This window comes from Canis aureus, chromosome 35, assembly GCF_053574225.1.
Source record: "Canis aureus isolate CA01 chromosome 35, VMU_Caureus_v.1.0, whole genome shotgun sequence".
NCBI classification, from domain to species: Eukaryota; Metazoa; Chordata; class Mammalia; order Carnivora; family Canidae; genus Canis; species Canis aureus.
In genome coordinates, this window is record NC_135645.1 from 19,146,446 (window position 1) to 19,169,252 (window position 22,807).

Genomic DNA, 22,807 nt, shown 5'->3' on the forward strand with positions numbered 1-22,807 from the left:
AGGAGGATAATTAGAAAATCTCTAAATATGAACACTTTTATTAGCATTGAAATGAAAGAAATGAACACTTAAAATAGCCCATGCTTTAAAAAGAATGTCACAAGAGGAATTCAAACATATTTTGAATTGAATGAAAATTAAAATTCAACATATCAAAATTTGTGGAGTACAGCTAAAACACTATTATAGCTTTTAATGCTTTTATTTTTTAAAAAAGCAGATTTTTTTGAATTAATGATTTAAGATCCCACCTTAGGAGACTAGAAATAAAAAGAGAAAATTAAACCCAAAGCAAGTGTAATGGAGGAAATAATAGCAATTGGAGCAGAAATCAATGCAGTTAAAATAGAAACATAGGAGAAACTCAACATAAATAAAAGTCAGTTCTTTGAAAATGTCAATAAAGTTGATGAACTTTTCATCAGTTTAATCACATAAAAAGAGAGAAGACACAATTGTAAATATTGAAATGAAATTGAGTATATCACCTATTCACTAAGGATAAGCAGAAACTACAAAAAGAATTCAATACTGGAGAGGAGTTAAGATAGTGGAGTAGTCGGGAGACCCTGGGCTTGCCTCATCCTTTCAACACAGCTAGATTAACAACAAATCATTTTGAACACCTAGGAAATTGATTTGAGGATTAAGAGAATAATCTTCAGAATTCTAGGGAAAGAAAGTGGAAGATATGGGGTGCAGGGATGTGAATTGGAGGAGAGAAAATCTGTGGTGCTGTGGAGGAGAGGGAGCCCTTTCTGCAGAAAGGAGAGAGAGAGAGAGAAAGGGAGGGGGAGGAAGAGTGCATATTGGGCTGGCACAAGACATACACTTCCCTAAAACTATCGACTAGGGAGTCGAGAGGAACTATGGCAAGTTTTTGCAAGCAGCAGAGCCCAAATTCTGAGGTTTTGGAAGTCGGAACCATTCTCTGTAGTCAAGCCAGGCAGATGTGGCAGTCCTCCTGGGGAGAAGGAAGGCAGAGGCCTGGGAGTGGACAGTGTGGTGGTGTTGGGATCCCGGGGAGAGAATGCTCCCCTTCCTAGAGTGTATTTGAAAGAGGCCTAATGCCCCTCCAAAAGACCTGGTGGGCACCATTGAGTGGCCATTCATCAGCAGGGGACAGGAGCATGTTCAGAGGGCAGATAACCTGGTTGCTATTTTCACTGTGCTTCGTCATAAACTCCAAGCACCTGCAGGGCCCTGGACTGCTTTTCTTTTTGTTTTTTTTTTTTTTAAGATTTTATTTATTTATTCATGAGAGACACACACATAGAGAGGGAGAGAGAGAGGCAGAGACACAGGCAGAAGGAGAAACAGGCTCCATGGAGGGAACCTGATGTGGGAGTTGATCTCAGGTCTCTAGGATCACACCCTAAGTAAGCAAGGTGGCGCTAAACTGCTGAGCCACCCGGGCTGCCTCCTGGACTGGTTTTCTGGGACAAAATAGCACCAGACACAGTGTGAGGAGGCTCTCCTCCAGAGAAGGGACGTGGGTCCATGCCTTGCTGGGTCTTTTTTAAGATTTGGAGTTTTAAATCCTAGCTGTGCACCAAAGATAAAACAGCTTTGGTGACAGGCATGCCGATGGCCTGGGCACAGACAGGGTGAGGGCAGGAATCTGATAGAAGCTGGGGACATGAGAGGGGAAGTTGTTCCCTTGTCTGTGAGGGCTTCCTGAGCAGTGGCATGCTGGAGATCACTTCCATCTGGACAAGAGAGTGGGGTGGTGTTTCCCCTGACCACTGGCACAGTTTGACTTCAGTGAGTGACACAGTGCCCTCAGTGGAGGCTGGAGCTGCTTACACCAAAACCTGCCCCCTTGCTTACTGCAGGTACATCTTTACTAGGGCAAGTCTGACTGTGAGCCAGTGCAGTGGGCTTCTCCCAAGAAGACCAGCACAACACCCCACCCCCTCTCCCCCACATACACCAAGTCTACTGATCATAGAGTACTCCAAATATTGAGGTCAGTTCTGGTGAAAATGGGACCAGGCTTTATTTTTTCTTTCGTTCTTTCTTTCTTTTTTTTTTTTTTTACCTTTGGAATAGGCTTATAGCTTTTTGTTTCATTTCCTTCTCTGTCTCTGTCTCTGGAATCAGGCCTTTTTTCTCCCAGGCTTATTTTAGCAAACAAATCAAAGCACAGCTAGTTAGAGGTCCAAACAGACCCTACTGCAAGCAAAAAGGAACTCTGTAGAGGACTGACATGTGGGAAAGAGCAGTCAAAACACAACAGCAGAGTGCACCCAGCATACACCAGAAACACTTCCTGATGCACCAAGGCCCTGGATAGTTTATGATCCCTTCTTAATATAGCATTACTCTCAGTCAGAAACATAGCAAGCTTTTATAACACACAAAGACAGAAACCTAGACAAAATGACAAGATGGAGGAATTCTCTCAGAAGAAAGATCAAGAAGAAATCACAGCCAGAGATTTACTTGAAACAGATAAAAGCAATATATCTGAACAAGAATTTAGAACAACAGTCATGAGAATACTAGCTAGGCTTGAAAGAAACATAGAAGACACCAGAGAAACCCTTGTTGCAGATATAAAAGACCTAAAAACTAGTCAGGCCAAGAAAAAAAAAAAGCTACAACTGAAATGCAAAACTGACTGGATGTAATCACAACAAGGATGGAAGAAACAAAGGAATGAATAGGTGATATAGAAGATAAAATTATAGAAACTGATGAAGCTGAAAAGAAGAGGGAAAGAAAACTATTAGATCACAAGTGTAGACTTAGGTAACTCAAAAACTCCATAAAGTATGGTCATATCCATATCATAGGAGTCCCAGAAGGAGAAGAGGAGAGAAAAAGGGGCAGAAGGCATATCTGAACAAATTATAGAGAACTTCTCTAATGTGGGGAAGGAAACAGGCATTCAAGTCCAAGAAGCACAAAGAACTCCCCGCAAAATCAACAAAAACAAGTCAACTCCAAGGTGTATTGTGGTGAAACTTGCAAAATACAAAGTAACCTGAAAGGGTGGACACATAAGGTTAGCAGCAGACCTGTCCCCAGAAAATTGGCAGGCCAGAAGACAGAGGCATGATATATTTAACGTGCTAAATGGGAAAAATATGCAGCCAAGAATACTTAATCTGACAAGGCTCATTGAGAATAGAAGGAGAGATAAATATTTTCTAAGACAAATAAAAACTAAAGGAATTCATGAACATTAAACCAGCTCTGTAAGAATATTGAAGGGAACCCTTTGAGTGGGAAAGAGAGACCGATAGCAACAAAGACTAGAAAGAAACAGAAACAATCTGCAGAAACAGCAGCTTTTCAAGTAATATAATGGCACTAAATTCATACCTCTCAATAATTACTCTTAATGTAAATGGACTAAATCAAAAGACGTGGGTATCAGAATGAATAAAACAAAACAAAAACCAAGACCCATCGATATCCCAAGAGACTCATTTTAGACCCAAAGACACCTCCAGATTGAAATTGAGGGGTATGGATAACCATCTATCATACTAATGGGCATCAAAAGAAAGCCAGAGTAGCCATATTTAAGTCAGACAGACTAGATTTTAAACCAAAGACTGTAATAAGAGATGAAGAAAGGCACTCTATTATAATAAAGGAGTCTATACAACAAGAAGATCTAACAATTGTAAATATTTATGCCCCTAACTTGGGAACAGCCAATTAGATAAGTCAATTAATAACAAACTTAAAGAGACTCATTGATAATAATACAATAATAGGAGGGAACTTTAGCACCCTACTCACAATGATATGTCCAGATCATCTAAGCAGAAGATCAACAAGGAAACAGTGGCTTTGAATGACACACTGGACCAAATGGACTTAACAGATATATTCAGAGCATTTCATCCTAAAGCATCAGAATATACATTCCTTTTGATGGCATATGGAACTTCTCCAGAATATATCACATACTGGGTCACAAATCAGCCCTCAAACAGTACAAAAAGACTGAGATCATACCATATGTATTTTCAGACCACAATGCTATGAAACTTGAAGTCAGCCACAAGAAAAATTTCGGAATGACCATAATAAAAATACATAGAAATAAAAAAATACATGGAGGCAAATGAAAACAGGACAGTACCAAACCTTCAGAATGTAGTAAAGGCAGTCATAAGAGGGAAGGCTATCACAATACAGGTTTTCCTCAGGAAGCAAGAAAAGTCTTAAATACACAACCTAAGCTAGCATCTAAAGGAGCTAAAAAAGGAACAGAAAATAAAGCCTAAACCCAGCAAAAGAAGGGTAATAATGAAGATTAGAGCAGAAATAAATGGTATAGAAATATAAAAAGAGTAGAACAAGTCAACAAAACTAGGAGCTGGTTCTTTGAAAGAATTAACAAAATTGATAAACCCCTGTCCAGATTTACCTAAAAGAAAAGAGACAAGACCCAAATAGATAAAATCACAAATGAAAGAGGAAAGATCACAACCAACACTGCAGAAACACAATTATAAGAGAATAATATGAGGAATTATATGCCAACAGATTGGGCAACCTGGAAGAAATGAATAAATTCCTAGAAACACATAAACTACCCAAACTGAAACAGGAAGAAATAGTAAATTTGAACTGACCCATAACCAGCAAAGAAATTAAATCAGTAATCAAAAATCTCCTGACAACCAAGGGTCCAGGGCTGGATGGCTTCCCTGAGGAATTCTACCAAACATTTAAAGAAGAGTTAATACATATTCTTCTGAAACTTTTCCAAAGAATATAAATGGAAGGAAAACTTACAAGCTCATTCTATGAGTCCAGCATTATCTTTATTCCAAAACCAGATAAAGACCCTACTAAAAAAGAAAATTCCAGACCAATATCCCTGATGAACATGGTTGCAAAAATTCTCAATAAGATGCTAGCAAATTGATTCTAACATTACATTAAAAGAGTCATTCACCACAATCAAGTGGGAATTTATTCTTGGGTTGCCAGGTAATTCAATAATTCTCAAATCAATCAATGTGATATACCACATTAATAAAAGAAAGGATAAAACCATATGATCCTCTCAGTAGATGCAGATAAAGCATTTTACAAAATAAAGCATCCTTTCTTGATAAAAATCCTCAAGAAAGTAAGTATAGAAGGAACATACCTCAACATCATAAAGGCCATAAATAAAAGACCCAGATAATACCATCCTCAATGGGGAAAAACTGAGAGCTTTCCCCCTAAGGTCAGGAATAAGAATGTCCACTCTCACCACTGTCATTCAACATAGTACTAGAAATACTAACTTCAGCAATCAGACAACAAAAAGAAATAAACGGCATCTAAATTGGCAAAGAAAAAGTCAAACTTTCACAGTTTGCAGATGATATGATACTCTGTGTAGAAAATCTGAAAGACACCACCAAAAATTGTTAGAACTGATACATGAATTCAGCAAAGTCATAGGATGTAAAATTAACATACAGAAATCTGTTGCATTTCTATACACCAATAATAAAGAAACAGAAAGAGAATCAAATAATTGATCCATTTACAATTGAACCCAAAACTAAAACATACCTAGGAATAAACCTAACCAAAGAGGTAAAAGATCTCTACTCTAAAAACTACAGAACACTTATGAAAGAAATTGAAGACTCAAAGAAATGGAAAAACATTCTATGCTCATAGATTGAAAGAACATTATTAAAATGTCTATACTATGCAAAGCAACCTACACATTTAATGAAACTCCTATTAAAATAATACCAGCATTTTTCACAAAGCTAGAACAAACAATTTTAAAATTTATATGGAACTAGAAAAGACCCCAAATAGCCAAAGTAATGTTGAAAAAGAGAAAACAAAGCTGGAGGCAGCACAATTCTGGAATTCAAGCTGTATTACAAAGCTGTAATGATCAAGACAGTGTGGTACTGGCACAGAAACAGACACACATAGATCAGTGGAACAGAAAGGAGAACCCAGAAATGGACCCACAACTATGTGGTCAACTAATCTTCAACAAAGCAGGAAAGAATATCCAATGGAAAAAAGTCTCTTCAACAAAGTGTTGGGAAAACTGGATAGCCACATGCAGAAGAATGCAACTGGACCACTTTCTTACACCAGACACAAAAACAAAATCAAAATGATTGAAAGACCTAAATGTGAGACAGCAAACCATCAAAATCTTGGAGAACACAGGCAGCAACTTCTTTGACCTCAGCTGCAGCAACTTCTTACTAGACATGTCTCCAGAGGCCAGGGAAACAAAAGCAAAAATGAACTCTTGGGACTTCATCAAGATAAAAAGCTTCTGCACAGCAAAGGAAACAGTCAACAAAACTAAAAGAAAGCCTACAGAATGGGAGAAGATATTTGCTAATGACCCATCAGATAAAGGGCTAGTATCCTCTATAAAGAACTTATCAAACTCAACACCCACAGAACAAATAATCTAGTCAAGAAATAGGCAGAAGACATTTCTCCAAAGAAGACATACAAATGGCCAACAGACACATGAAAAGATGCTCAACATCACTTTCATCAGGGAAATGCAAATCAAAACCACAATGAGATACCACCTCACACCTGTCAGAATGGCTAAAATTAACACCTCAGGAAACAATAGATGTTGGTGAGGATGAGGAGAAAGGAGAACCCTCTTACACTGTTGGCGGGAATGCCAACTGGTACAGTCACTCTGGAGAAGAGTATGGAAGTTCCTCCAAAAGTTAAAAATAGAACTACCCTACAATCCAGCAATTGCTCTACTAGGCATTTATCCAAAGGATACAAAAATACTGATTTAAAGGGGCATGTGCATCCTCCATCCCAATATTATAACAAATTTATCAACAATAGCCAAACTATGGAGAGAGCCCAAATGTTCATCAATTGATGAAGGGATAAAGAAGACGTGAGACACATGCAATGGATAAAATATATACTTTATATATATATATATATATAATAGAATATTACTTGCCATCAAAAGAATGAAATCTTGTCATTTGCAATGATGTGGATGGAGCTAGAATGTATTATACTAAGCACAGTCAGTCAGAGAAAGACAAATACCATATGATCTCATGCAAGTGTGGAATTTAAGAAACAAAACAGATGAAGATATGGAAAGGGAAAATAAAAAGAGGAGAGAGGGAAACAGATCATGAGACTTAACTATAGAAAAAAAAGCATGGTTACTAGGTGGGAGGTGAGTGGGAGGATGGGCTAAATGGGTGATGGGTATTAAAGAGGGTGCTTGTTGTGATGAGCACCAGGTGTTACATGTAAGAGACGAATCACTAAACTCTACTCCTGAAATCAATACTGTATGTTAACTAACTTGAATTTAAATAAAAACTTGAAAGAAGAAAAAAAGAATTCAATGCTCCTAAATTCAACAACTTACCTAAAATTTACAAAAAAAACCCCTTACATTCCTTAAATGATACAACTGCCAGAGGTCACTCAAGAAAAATAAATAGTCTGAATGAATCTATAGGTCTCTATAGCTTTCTCTCCGTATATAGCATACCATATATGTATTTAAACAACCTGCCCTTTGCTCCGGAGAAAAATACTTTTCTTTTCTTTTTTCCATAGCTATTTATTATGAAAATATTCTTGATAAATAGTGGAATAAGGACTAAATTTCTCTGCTTACAAAATGTGCAGAATGCAAGAGGCCCATGGAGAATTGTTTCCTAATAGGATCGAGATGACTCAAGGATGGTTGAAGGTTTTTAGACTCTGGTTCTCCTTACATCTTTGGTGTAGCTCTCCAGAAGTTCCAACAGAAAAACTGAGGGCCTGGGAATTTTCTGTGTCCCTTCTTTGCTGGATGGTCTTTTTTTTTTTTTTTTTTTGCTGGATGGTCTTAACAGTTTCTGTTTCTTCATCAGTGGAGACTGTGGAAAAATGCATTTTACCTTTCTGCTGTTTTCTATCTAGCTCTTAATTCCTTGCCTTATGTATTTTCATCAAATATTTCAAAGTAAAAACCTGCAGCATCTGGCAGACTTTTCTGGGCTTCCCTTCCCTTAAGTCCTTAAGCCCTAGATACACTAACAGCCCCAGTTATGTGTGTGTGTGTGTGTGTGTGTGAGTGTGTGTGTGTGTTTAATAAGTATCTTTGCATCCTTAGTACCTAGCACGTGGTCAGGCACATCAGTGTATCTTAGGAAATGTTGGTTGGATGCTTTAGTGAGCTTAGAATTTTATCTTAGGAGTATGTATTTATTTATTTATTTATTTATTTATTTATTTATTTATTTATATTTTTCTTTATTTTTATTTTTTTGGATGTACATTTTTAAAAGACAGTAACAAAATGAAACTAATTTTGGAATTTTGGTGAGCCAATCAATTATGTATAGAAGCTATGGGAGAAAAAGAGGCTTTCTAAGAACCACTGGACTCCTTTATTTTGTTTATTCCTGAACTTGCATATTTAAATCTTTTTTCATAACTACTATCCTTGGAATTGGCCTTAACTTTTAGGGAGGGGGTATGGTGTGTCCTGTAGCTGGTATGATTTTAAGAGAACCAGCAAAATTTTCCCCTAACCTTCATTTGTTCTCAGAACGCCACATATAGTGATCTCTTGCCTTGTTTTAGCTTTGCAGTCATGCTGTAGACTAATCTTAAATAAAAATGCTTACATGTAGGGATGTGCACCAATATACTAACCCAGATAATGACTCCTCGTGATAAAAGAAATCTGGTTGGGTGAGATGGTGCATGCCTGGAGAGGGGTATGAGCAGCATAAAAGACAGAACAGGTAAAGCAAGGATAACAAAAGGAGAACCAAAGACCCATTGTGAGTTATTGACAACTTTGGTCAAAGTTTAACCTTCTCTTGAGATTCTATTTTTATATTGTATTTTCTTAATCTACCAAAATAAAAAACAAAAACAAATGAAAAGCTAATGTAAATAGCGGTCTAAGTATCTCAAGTGTTTATTTAGTGGAATATTATGTTATGGTTCACATGTTGAAAAAGTTGGGGTTTTGAAAAGCATGTGCAAGCCATTTAGTATAAGAATAAATTTACAGAGAAATGAAATATTTCTGTTCCGATTTAACTACTCAAGTAACATATGAGTATAGGTTTTTTATCTTACTTTTGCACTTATTACTACCAATCTGAATTTTAATAGCTTAATATAAATAATCTAATTATCTATACATTCTGATTTGCTTTTCCATGGGTTGATAGCAATTTAAGTATCTTGGGCTATGAGTACTGTCATTTGGCAGTGATGTGCTCTATCCTTGAAAAAAAAAATGCTTTTGCCTACTGGCTGCTAGGCTATAGATACATGTCAAAGGATGCTGATGCTGGGGTTATTTAAGTTGGCTGCAACCATTAATATCTGCAAGCCTTTCTCTACATGTGCTTACAACATAGAACTGTGATTAAATAATCATTAGTTTATGTGAGAAAAAATCTGTATTTTTGAAGAAGGTAAATCTCATTGTAAGTGTTCTTAACACACACACAAAAGGAAACTTTTCTACAAAGTTGTAGTGAGGGTTAAATTAGATAATGTACACAAAGCGCAATGCTGGTAGACAACACACATTTAATAAATATTAGTTATGTTAATATTATGGTTACGCAATATTCCCACCCCCCATATTTCCATAAAGAAGAGAATTAAAACGTCACTCCTAGAGGAAAACTTATGGTGAGTTAAGGGAGAGCCTCTGTCCTCTGTGTTTGCTCCTACTCACAGGTGAAAGGCTGGCGAATTTTGTATTAGGAATATCCAATTCTTTATGTGTCCAGCCTACCTCCTTCTTACTTTTCAGAGCCAGTTTGCCCACAGGGCATCAAATCATGGATTCTCTCCATCATGCCTGCCTCTTGCTTGCTCTTGTCCAACTATGCCAATATCTAATTTAGAATGAAGTCTAGACGAACTCATTTAACTGCAGATCGTGAACCACATTCTGCAATCAGCTTTATCAGTAGTAAGTGTGATAATGTTATCTCCATCTGTCTAACTTTCCTTTCTCTATTTGCTTTGAAGTTGAATGTGAAAAGGGTTATTTATTTGCCCTCTAACTTCCCCAAGTTTTTGTTTTTTCAGATTATTTTGCTGTGTCCTTCGGTACTGTTAACTGTAGTCATTGCTGTAGAATTTCCTTTACGTTTTCGAGTCTCCAGTGTTGCTTCTCCAAGTGCTAGCTGCTGGCTTGCCAGGCAATCGCCATGGCCCCTGTTGGATTGCTTCCACTAAGACCTTTGGCCCTGGTCCCATCACAGCTGCAGGCTGATGTGGGAGATGGTCCTGCCTTAGACACTTGGTCAGCCTTTGTCACTGTCCCTTCCTTTGTTGCCATCACAGAGACCCAGGTGCCCACTGTGACCAGCATCAGGAAGGCACATGTTGTGCTGCTTAAGAAGCAGTATCCTGTAGTCCCAGGCACCGTGCACAAGTCCCAGAGCTCTCTTCTGCAAAAGAAGTAAGACACTTCCCAAATATTCAGGATATATGCTGTGTCTAATCTACCTACCCTGCAAGAATGATTACTTTTCCATTCCCATATAGATTTCTCCCTCATCAAATGTACAGATTTCCTCCTTTGAAGCACTTTCATTACTGAGTGTGAACTCTTAATCCCTCCTTTTTTAGGGATCCTCTTCTCTATGGTGAGAAAGCCCCTCCTCTACATGGTTTAGCTGACAGCTGCTGAAATGAATACCCGGGTCAGAGATTGTGCAGCCAGAAGCAAAAGCATATTGTCAGTCATGCAGGAATTTCTTGGCCCGTGTTTTGTGCAAACAGCTGCTGCATTTTCAGTTTTGAACTTGGCAGACCTCACTTTAAATATGCTTTGCCAAAAATTATGGCTCATTTACTTATTTTCCCTTCTCCCAATTGGAAAAGAAGAAAGGGTCAAAGAGAGAGCTAAAATAGGGTCAATATGGAGTTGAACTTCTAGCAAATGACACTGTTTACTTATCAGCATCAGATGTTTTTGGGGTACTCATGTGGCCAGTTCCATTTATGTATGTATATGTATATTATATATGTGTGCATGTATTTATGTAGCAAATCAGCTATTGGTTTTGACAGAGCAGACAAGCTCTGGTTTAATGGTTTGTGTTAATTTACTAATTCCTGGGGAGATTTCTGGTCTAGTAACATGCAAGACCCCTTCCCACTTTGCAATGGTGTGTATTTCCTTTCCTAAAATGTCTTCCATTAGGTATCCTTATAATTATTCCCACCGGTTGATTCGTATGTGTTACTAAAAAAAAAAAAAAAAAAAAGAGAGAGAGAGAGAGAATTTATGATGCATGATATTCAAACAAATGCCCATTCTTTTTCATTGCCATTCATTTTTTTGATAACTGTAATTGCTGTGGGCACGGTTCTGGTGGTCTGTGTCCCCGAATCTCCTTTCCTTGCAACAGTATCTCCCTTCCAGTGAACTTTCCATATTACCATTGGTGATAGAGATCAAAATGTAGATCTGGCCATGTCATACTCACCTGTGTTCAAACTTGCTGGTTCCTGATTTCCTATGGAATAAATCTACTTTATCCTGGCACAAAAAGAAGACCCTTCAATATCTACGGTATAACTTTCTAGTCTGCTACTTGGAGCTCCTCTTTCTTGCCTCCTCCCTACTTCTTCCTCATTCATTCTTCCCCTGGCACCCAGAATTCTAATTAAATGCTCTTTTTGGAATTTAGCTTGCATTTCCATGCCTCTGAGAATTTCTTCGTGATATTTGCATCGGATATTACCTCTGGGTTCCTTTCTTTCCCTTGTCTGCTTGGAGAATTCTTACTCATCCTTCAGGACCCAGCACAGATGATATCTCATTATGAAGCCCTCAAGTTAATTGTACAATGCTTCTTTGTTTGTGTGTTTGTCTAACTAACTAGTTTTGAGCTCTTCAAGGGGGAGTTTATTCATCAGGTTTATTCCCAGGTTTTATGCCCTTGAATTGGAGGGGGAGGAGGGAGAGGAAAACAAAGGCGTGTCTTACACAAAGGCCTGCAAAGGTGGTGCTTCCTCTTTCTGTCTCTTATCACAAGGGGTATAAATTGCTGCCTAAGGGTCCAGCAAGGGTGGATGGTGGCCTCCACAGGTTTATCTCAACTACTGCTGGTATCATGCTCCTGCTCCTTTCCTCTGGGGCTGAGCTCTGCCCTGCATTAGGAGGTCCCTGACCAGCCTGGAAGTCCCAGTGTTCCCTTCCCTCCATGGCTTAGTCATGTGAACTGAAGGCACTGTCTGATTTATTCTGAGAGCTGGGACTCCGTGGAGCTTCCTGGCCTCCTTTCTCCTGGGCTAATCTCTCAGCCCCTTTCTCCTTAGTACAAATAAATAAATTCATAACAATCCTACGCAATGTATACTGTTACCCTAATTTTATCGAAGAGGAAACTAGCATAGAGAGAAGCCAAAGAGCCATGCACCATTCAAACCCAAGTCATCTGGCACCTGAGTCCGTGCTCTTAACCAGTATACTATAGAGTATTTTACATTTAACCTCATGCTCAAATTGGGAGAGAATTTCTTTGCAGTATTTGTTTATTGCCTGCAACATGATATATATATATATATATATATCTCCATTGAATTGTCGAATCTTCCTACCACATGTGAAAAATGGTTAGAATAATGATTCAAATCCCAGTTTTATTATTCTAAAGTAAATGATCTGGCTTGGATGTCAAAAATAGTTTTTGAAGATTTATTTTTAAAGGAATGGTAACTATCCGCCACTTTACAAAAGTATCCATAACAAGGGTGAACATAATATGGATGAATAATTTTAGACCTTGAAAGGATTTCTTGTGGGCTGGCATTTTGTCTTTTTTTTTTTTTTAGCCCTTAGTACCAAGTGGGGTGACTTAAAAAAAAAAGACAATAAAAACATCAGAATTTTTATTCCAGTGACTCAATCCCCATTGTATGGAGTAGACCAAAATGGATAATTTGAACTTTGTACATTTAGCACCTACATTATTAAATGTATCTGCAGAAACCTGCTCTGTCATATTTGCCGTGGAGGTATGAACATTTATCTGTTTGTGCTCTGTCATCATAACTTTGCTTTTTAAACAGATCATCAAATTACCACATTAAAGTGACATCTCTGTTTCTCATAGAGCATTTGAATTACGTACTGCAGTATATGTTTTAATCACTTATTTTAATCATGTTTTTCATTCAGCAGGTTAAAATGAAAGTTATTGAAATCAGAAAGTATAGCATCAAATCACTGTAATTGTTTCAGATAGATTACAGTTGTTAGCACCTAGAGAGATGTTTTCATATATTTTTGTTTTTCTGTTTGTTTCGTGAGGCCCTCTCCTTTCATTTTTTTTCTATTAAAAATTTGTTAGATTACAACATCAGTTGATGCTAGAATATGTTTTCTTTGTTTGGTCTGGATACTGTTTTCCAGGTTAACTGGCTTTCCTGGAAACCTTGGCTGTGGCCACGCCATGAAGAATGACAACTTTCCTCTCTCCATTTCCAGAGGAGGTTATAGTATGCTCATGGAGAGAGGAATAAAGGACCCAGCTTTTGGCATCACTGGCTTTGGCCCTGTGAATGAATGTTTTTCTAGCATTAGAAATGTGGTGGCAAGACACCAGAACTACACATCCCTGGAAAGACGTAACACATGACAGATAATCTTCCTTTCTGCTGTGACTTACAAACCCAAGTAAAGCACTTCTTTGTGTCTCCTGCACATTTGCAACCAATGACTTTCCTTGAATGAGTATGGTGGCAATGGATTCTTTGGCTGTGCTCATTCCTTATCTCTATCCTGGGAGGTTATCTAGCTTGTGTATCACCTATGACTTCAGGGAAGTCAGCCAGTTATCCTGTGGTCCATTCAGCCTGGTCATTGTCCCTTGTCAGTGAGGCAATCATAGAGTTCCATCTGGACAAAGATAGAAGTTATTTTCACATTAACTTTCATTTTTTTTTAAACTTTCAAGGATAAAGAGAAGTTGTATTGGCTTTTAAGAGACATATCTGGTGTTTGGCTGGAGGCCAGATATTCCTTCTCTTGAGTTTTCATATCACTGTACAAGTTTCAGTGTTTTATAATTACTATGCATTTGATAAAAATGACTTTTCTAAAATTTGGAGGAGAATCTTTTGTTTAGGTACAGCAGAATATTTTCAGCTCAATGCTACAGATGACATACTGACTATAAGAGAAGTTAAGTTTTCGATTCAAGGTTGCTAGCTAATTCTTAGATTTGGAGTAGAATTAACATCCTTTGGTCTTTTGTTAGGTACTTTTTCCTTTATATCACACTTTTTAAAGATGTTTAATCACCTCAAAATTAAAGTGTTATTTAAATCTGCTTAAACTAAAGACAACTACTTGTTCTCTAATACCCATTATCTTCTTATCCCCCTGATTTTAATTTGGCACGTGACCACTTGGAATAAAGGCTACATGTCCCAGTCTCCCTTTCAGTTATAGGCAGCTCTGTGACTAAATGTTCTTCAATGGGGAAGGAATGATTTGTATAACTGCTTGGTTACCCCTTATAGGAAAAGCCTTAACCTTACATTTCCCTTTTCCCTATCACACTCACAAGAGTAGCGTTATGGATGCTATTGACAAAGGCAAAATCCCAAAGACAGTGAAGTTAGTAGGAACTTGGGTCTCTGATACCATGGAACCATCCTGCCAGCCTATTTGCTTATGACTAGACTTTTATGCGAGAGAGATAAACATTTACCTTATTTTAATCACTGATAATTTAGATCTCAGTTACAGCAACTGAACATACAGCACAATTTAATAACTTGAAAATTTAATGCCACATGTTAATATTTTATAATCACCAAATTTAAACACAATATATTGGATATTAATACTTGTGTAAATGTCTGGGAGTCTTGGAATTAAACTGCTATCATCAGTTCTTCTGACTTAAGAGTCCTTACAATAGTGTGTATAGTGTGAGCTCTGATGTCTCTCTTTAATATTTCCTATTGCTCTCCTCTCAGTCAGCTCCAGCCATACCTTTTGCTCTTCCTAACATTCCAGACACACTACATCCTTCTTCCTTGGGATATATGTTGTTTCGTTGTTGCTATTAGTTTTGGGGTTTTATCCCTCTTCTGCAAATTTCTTTTCCTAGCAATCTACATATCTACATCTACATATCTACATATATCTACATATCTACAATCTACATATATCTACAGTCTTAGAATTTTGCTCAGTTGACATCTTTCCATTAAATCCTTCCTTGACCGCTTCAATAAATTTTATTCTCCATTGCCTTGGTACTCACATCCCTTTTACATACTTAATTTTTTTCCATATAATTTATTTCCTTTTGCCCCTCCTCAATGAAATACTAGCTCTATGAAAGCAGGGACTTGCCCTGTTCAATTCATTGTTATGTCCCCAGCACACTGTCTGGCACCTAGAAATCACTGGATGAGTAGCTATTAAATAGATGTATGAGTCAACCATTAAGTGTTTGGATAGATATAAATAATGTTATGATCTGTTTAAGGGTGATAATATTATTCTGATAACTCATGTTGTTTCCTGAAATATCTATAAAAGGAATGTGTTGGCTCTTCTATAGGTAAAATCTCTTTCAGTGAAGTTATGACTGATGAAAATTTCACAGACTGGTAGGAAAAGCTCACTCATTCACACACAGCATTGAATTTCCTTAACAGATTACTAATTTCTGATCTTGAAATTGTTAGAACAAATTCTAAAATTGCGAGGTATTTAGGAAGCAGTTTGCCACATGCACTCCATAATATAATTACGTTTTAGTATTATATTTCCTATCTTCACATTTCTGAAGTAAGAAATCTGTGCTAAATCAGCTGTGAAAATAAAAGCAAATGCAGAACAAATAATCCTTTCTTGTAATGCCGCTAACCAACGGCTTAACATTATAGTGAGAATATTCTATTTCAGTTCCAGAACTATTACATTAGTCTATTTTTATAAGTCAAATTAAATCCAGCCTGAGGTTAGACTAGAAAACCAGTATCAGGGTTTTTTTTTTTTTTTTTTTTTTTTAAAGAGGGGTAGATAGGGACAGGGAGAGAGAATCTTAAGTAGGCTCTATGCCCAGTGTGAGCTGGTCACAGGGGCTGGATCTTACCACCCTGAGATCATGACCTGAGCTGAAATCAAGAGTCCCACTCAACCAACTGAGCCACCCGGGTGCCCCATCTAGTATCAGGCATTTTTAAGATCCCTCCCATCCACATCATTCAAGAAGTTTGGGCTTGTGTAGATCTGGATAGAAATAGGGCCTATTCCTAGCCTGCAGTCATGGCAGTCCATTTCACGGCAATCACTGGATACAATGTTCTGCTCCTGGGATCCCTGGGTGGCGCAGCCGTTTGGCGCCTGCCTTTGGCCCAGGGCACGATCCTGGAGACTCGGGATCGAATCCCACGTCGGGCTCCCGGTGCATGGAGCCTGCTTCTCCCTCTGCCTATGTCTCTGCCTCCCTCTCTCTCTGTCTCTCTGTATGACTATCATAAATAAAAAATAAAAATAAAAAAAAATGTTCTGCTCCTCACTGGTTGTCTACTCCATCTCGGGCTCTGCTGCTCTGCACGAGTAGGCGCTGTTCCTCATAGCCATGTTATCTGCTGACATGGACCCAGTGTAGATCTTTGATCTGTACTGTCAAATCATTGTGTTTAGTTTCCTACTCCTTTAGCACCTATCACCTTTCCCCCTAGGAACCTTTGTTTTTACCCAGAGTAGGGGCTTTCAAAACCTTATCTTCTTTCTTATATCCAGGAAGCTACTTCTGTTTTCCAATATACTCTATAATCTCTGTGGGAGTTGTAAAGTGCCATGTTATCACTACCTAGAGTCTTCAAAACTAAAGCAATGAATTTCAGCTCTAATTAGGACACAAGGTTAAGGAGTTTAAGACTTTTAAGGAGGTATTTTAGTGTCAGGAAGAACTGTGAAAGACTGAAATGGGCAAACAAGATTACGAATTGCTCTATGTAGTGTACCCTTTCCAGCTATCTTTATCTTTTGTTTTTACTGAACTATATTTCCAAGCTATTTTCAGAAAACTGGTAAGAATGCAAGTAATTTCTGTTCATGGAAATTCAAACAAAATGTGTCAGGTTGAATGTAATTGATTATTGTCCTATAGACACTGACTAGTTTTACATCTATTTGTAAATTCATTTCAGATTCCTAATTGCCTTTATATGGGAGTATTCTATTTATTTTATTTTTTTAAAGATTTATTTATTTATGATACACATAGAGAGGCAGAGACATTTTAAATTCCTTTTTTTTTAAATTCCTTTTTTTGACAGAAGTGTAACATTTTATTGGTTTTCTATTGATGACTTAAATGTAGTATTTGACATGCATTAGTTTTGTACGCAAGCCATGATTTTATCTTTCAAAATTTATCCTTTTACATTAGAGGTGTAATGGTGACGTCTTCCTATGAAGGGGCCATGTAAATGAAATGTATATATATTCTTTCTTAGTGCAAAGTAGCTGAAACCAAAACATGAAAAAAATAAACATTAACAACAAAGAAGGACATTTATCAGATTTTTAAACTTAACATCTAATCCTTTTATATCAAAATTCTGAGCGTAGTAATGCTCATAAAAACAGTTGAATTGAGGTATGCTGTAGATAAATATAATATCATAAGGAAAGAACATCTTTGTCTTACTCATCCTTTGCCACAAACTAAGAAAAGTTTAAAATTGATCAATATATATGGAAGAAAAAAAAAAACTAGCAATGTTCAATAAAACTTTAAAAACTCTACAATTAATTTGAGTTACATTAAAATAGAATATGTGGAATTTCATTCCAGGTCTGGGCTAAATTTGACTTTTGTATACAAAAATTAACATATTTAACACTTTTTTTAAAGAAAAAAAAAGTATATTGATATAAAATGATTTCAGGGCCTATACCTACATGGTTAGGAATAGAATGGCAACTGGTGTCCTCAGAAATCTCAGTTTGTTATGTTTGTATGTAAAAACCCTGTTAATTGTATCCTACATCATCTTTATCTGTTCATGAAATGTTTCCAAAGCCAAGACTGGTAATTATTTCAATTTTAATTGATTAGTATTGAGAAATTATATGTGGCTTTTGACAGATGTATCTAAAGTTTATTTTCTACCTACCTTCTTCAAATTATGCTATGATCAAGATAATTTAAGATAATTTTCATTTTTTTTCCATTATTATTTAAAAGGTCTCTGGGTAAGCAGTAAAAACTATAACTGACTTTTTAAAATATATTATTTCCACTTGATTTTTCCCTGACCCTTGTCTTGGAAAGATTCTGTTCATTATTAAAATAAATCAGTATTGAAGAAATTAAAAAAAAAAGACTAAAATATTAAAAAGTGAAAATACGAATAATCTAGAGCCCTCAAATTTATTTTATAAATGATCAAAAGTTGACCAAAGATATGATAGAGAACACGTTTAATCATTTTGTCGAGACAGAAATAAAAGGAATTATGTTGAAATCACACACTCAAAATAACCCTCAGATAAGCAGCATAATTAAGAAAATTTCTAAATGGATAGAAATATAATTATATTAAAGCCAGCAGTAACTCTTCAGCATAACTTTGACAAAGTTTCAGTGGCTTAAAAATTCAAAAGCTAATTAAAATTAGCTGAGATTGGAACATTGTCACATACATTTAGAACTAGATAAACAAATGATAATAAATTGGAAAGCAATAGAGGTGATTAAAATGCTTTGGTTTGGGGGAAAATAAAATGTAATAGCCATAACTGAGTAACTAAAGACAAACATTTTTCATTCAGATATATGGATTTATAGGATGGGGTAACATTTTTAAGGTCACTGCATAAATAAGATTTAATAATCTGCTCCAAATACATCTTGTGAGATTATTAATACCAGCTAATTGGAATAAACTATTAGGGAATGGTTTATGTGGTGTATTTTCTGAATAAAATATGTTTTTTTAGAAAGCTTTTTTATGTTTATTGGTATTTGTGTTTCAGAAAAAATTGGATGTAGGAGCACCTCGGTGATGTAGTCGGTTAAATGTCTGACTCTTCGTTTCAGCTCAGGTCGTGATCTCAGGATCCTGGGATGTAGTCCCACATCAGGCTCTCAGCTCAGCCTAGAGTCTGCTTGAGTCGGTCTTTCCCTCTCCTCTCTGCTCTCTCTCTCTCTCTCTCTCTCTCTCTCAAACAAATAGTAAATAAATAAATCTCAAAAAAAAAAAAAAAGAAAAAGAAAAGGAAAGGAAAAAGTTGAATGTGAATACAAACAAATTCTTCTTGACCACTTACTGAGGGGTTTACTCAATACCAGACACCAATTAAGTTTGCATAGTTGCACCTCATTTCATCCGCACAGTATGAAAGGGCCCTGAGTTCCTCAGTCTCCTTCAGTGATGCTCCTGTCAGCATTATGCCTTAACTGGAGCAGCATATTTGCTGTTATTCTTTTATCCTTTGTTCATCTCTCTGTCCTCACACGTGGGTATCATCATGTATTGTACCTCAGAGAAGACAATTCAGTCTAAACATGAAACCACTACTTTAGTTTTTGAAAAATTCTGTTGTACCTTAATTGGGACAATTTTTACTTGTTTTCAGCATATCCTATATGCTAGTCCCTGCCTTCAACCTTTTCCATATATTCTATTATATAAACCACAATAATTCTATATGCTATATATTATGATCACTCCTAGTTTTTTCACTGGAGACCACAGGGTCAGAACTAGTTATGTAAATCACCCAGGGTTACAACATAATAGGTGCCAGAGGTGGAATCAAAATTCTCTTTGTACGACTTCAAAGCTGAAGCTCTGATTTTTTTATAGTATATCACCTCCTTGGAAATTGTACGTTACCCCAATTTTACACACGCACACACACACTTGACGTAAAATTTATATGTAGTGAATGCGCACATCTTAAGTATATGATTCAATGAGTTTTGATAAATGTATGTATCTGCGTAATCACCACACAGCCAAGACATAGAACATATAAATCACTTCAGAAAACTCCCTCACCCTCCTTCAAGGCAATTGCAACCAAATACGTAAACGTTGTTCTGATTTGTGTCACCATAGAGTAGATTTTCCTCCCCTTGAACTTCATATAAATAGAATAATATATTATATACCTTTTATTAAATGTCTGGCTCCTTTCAGTCACCATAATATTTTTAAGACTCATCATGTCGTGGTGCCCACTTGGACACATTCATCCATGGTGTGTATATGAGTAGTTCATTATTTTTCAGGGTCATAGTGCATATCGTTGCTAATTTTTATGTAAGGATGTTTTGGTTTTGATGCTATTATAAATGACATTTTTGTTCTCTAAAAATCTCTCTTTTTTTGCTGCTACTATATTGAAATATCATTGAATTTTGTATATTTATCATGCATATCTCAAAATTGGTAAATTCATTTATTTGTTCTTGTTATGGGCTGAATTATGATTTCTCAAAATCATATGTTGAAGATTAATGCCCAGTACCTCAGAATGTGACTGTATTTGGAGATAAAGCCTTAGGGGGGGGGGCGGTAATTAAGTTAAAATTAGGTAAGTAGAGTGGCTCTAATCCAATCTGACTGGTATCCTTGTAAGAAAGGGAAATTTGGACACACAAAGAAACACCAGAGGTGCACACACAAAGGACCACGTGAAGCCACAAGGAGATGCCGGCCATCTGCAAACCAAGAAGAGAGGCCTCCTGAGAAACTAAACTGGCCCACACCTTGATCTTGGACTTCTAGTCTCTTTAACTGTGAGAAAATAAATTTTTGCTATGTGAGCTCCTCAGTCTGTGGTATTTTACTAGGGCAGCCCTAAAAATCTAATATAGTTTTTGTTTTGTTTTGTTTTAGGTGGGTTTCTTAGGACTTTGCATATAAAAATTAGCAAACATAGAAGCTTAATTTTTCATTTATAATGTTCATGTCTTTTTTATTGCATTTTATTAGCTACATGTATCATAAAAATAATGAAAATAAAGAGAAAATAACAATATATTTATTTTTCCCAATCTTAGGGTAAAAGTGTACAATATTTCACATTAAAATTATATGTGAGATGCTAGGTATAAGACTTTCATGGGTGCCAATTATTAATAATGAATTTTCCCTTCTTTTCCTAGATTTCTGAGTTCTTGTTTTTAAATAAAAATCTGGTGTTGAATTTTTCAAGTGCTTCATTTGAAACTAGAATGATTATGTGATTTTCTTCTCTGTATATTGTTAATATGATTAATTACATTAATTTAAAAATATTTAACCAATCATGTTCCTGGGATAAAACTTGATGTATTACTTCTTATGTATTGCTAAATTTCATTTGTTAATATTTTCTTAAAGATTTTTGTTTTCATGTTCATGAGAGATTTTGGTCTGTGATTTTCTTTGGTGGCAAATATTTTTGCCAAATTTTGGCATCTGTGTTAATGCTGGTGTCAGAAAATGAGTTGGAAAGTGTACTTCCTGTTTTCTGAAGGATTTTTTGTAAGATTGTCATAATTTATCCTTTTTAAAATTTTTTTATTTATTTATGATAGTCACAGAGAGAGAGAGAGAGAGAGAGAGAGAGAGAGAGAGAGACAGGCAGAGACATAGGCAGAGGGAGAAGCAGGCTCCACGCACCGGGAGCCCGACATGGGATTCGATCCCGGATCTCCAGGATCGCGCCCTGGGCCAAAGGCAGGTGCTAAGCCGCTGCACCACCCAGGGATCCCATGTCATAATTTATTCTTGAGATATTTTTCCACTTATTTCATGACTCTGAATTTGTCATGCAATTGTTCAGTGTATTTCCTTATTATAATTTTAATTTCTTTAGTATCTGTAGTGTCATTTCCTTTTAATTCCTTACTTGTAAATTTGTGTTTTCTTTCTTAATTTCTGGACTGGCTTACTTATTTTTGCTTTCTATTTCTTTAAGTTCTGTTCTTGTTTTTATTATTTCCTTTTGCCTACTTGCAATATGTATAACTTACTCTTTTTCTAATTTCCTAAAATAATAATTTAAGTCATTGATTTTGACCTTTAGCTTTTCTAGTATAAGTTTTTGAAGGTATGAATTTCCTTCCAAGTGTTTTATTTTAGCAATTTAAATATACTATACTTTTTATTATTAACTATTAAGCTAAAAATATGTTTTCTTCTTAGGTGAGTATAATTAAATACAGTGTAGATTGTTTAATTTCCTTATATTTGAAGCTTTTAGATATCTGTTATTTTTAAAATTAACTTTGTTTTTAATTTCTACTGATTGAAAATTTTTAAAGATTTATTTATTTATTTGAGAGATTGAGAGAGATTGAGAGTAGGTGGGAGGACACGGGGGGCGGGAGAGAGAATTTCAAGCAGACTTCAGACTGAGCATGGAGCCCAATGCCAGAGTTGGATCCCAGGATCCTGAGATCCTGACCTGACTCAAAATCAAGAGTCCACCACTTAACTGACTGAGCCACCCAGGCCTCCCTATACTGGTTAAGTTTAGTTATAAGGTAATTTTGAACATTTTTCAGTTTAAGATTTATTGCACAGATATGGCTTCTCTTGCTGAACATGTTATGTGCATATTTATTTATTTATTTATTTATTTTTAAAGATTTTATTTGAGGGAGAGAGGAAAAGAGCACAAGTAGAGGAAGGGACAGAGGGATAAGCAGACTCCCCACTGAGCAGGTAGCCTTGAGCAGGGCTGGATTCCAGGACCCAGAGACCATAACTTGACCTGAAGTCAGGCACTTAACCCACTGAGCCACCCGGGCACCCCCTCATGTGCATTTTTAAAGATGATTCT

At 36.4% G+C, this 22,807-nt stretch overlaps 1 long non-coding RNA gene across 13 annotated transcripts in view; it reads left to right on the forward strand.

Moving 5' to 3' along the window:
- The window catches only part of LOC144305133 (uncharacterized), a 332,824-nt gene that overhangs the window by 9,104 nt on the left and 300,913 nt on the right, over positions 1-22,807 (forward strand). For 10 of the 13 annotated variants that reach the window (XR_013372152.1, XR_013372151.1, XR_013372154.1 and 7 more), the window contains exon 1: positions 10,318-10,438. The exons of 1 other annotated variant lie outside the window; for it this stretch is intronic. This is a non-coding gene — a long non-coding RNA (uncharacterized LOC144305133). Of the gene's footprint in view, positions 1-9,781; positions 9,944-10,317; positions 10,543-22,807 lie in introns of those variants that run through there. 2 more of the 13 variants (XR_013372162.1, XR_013372150.1) reach the window with 2 other exon arrangements.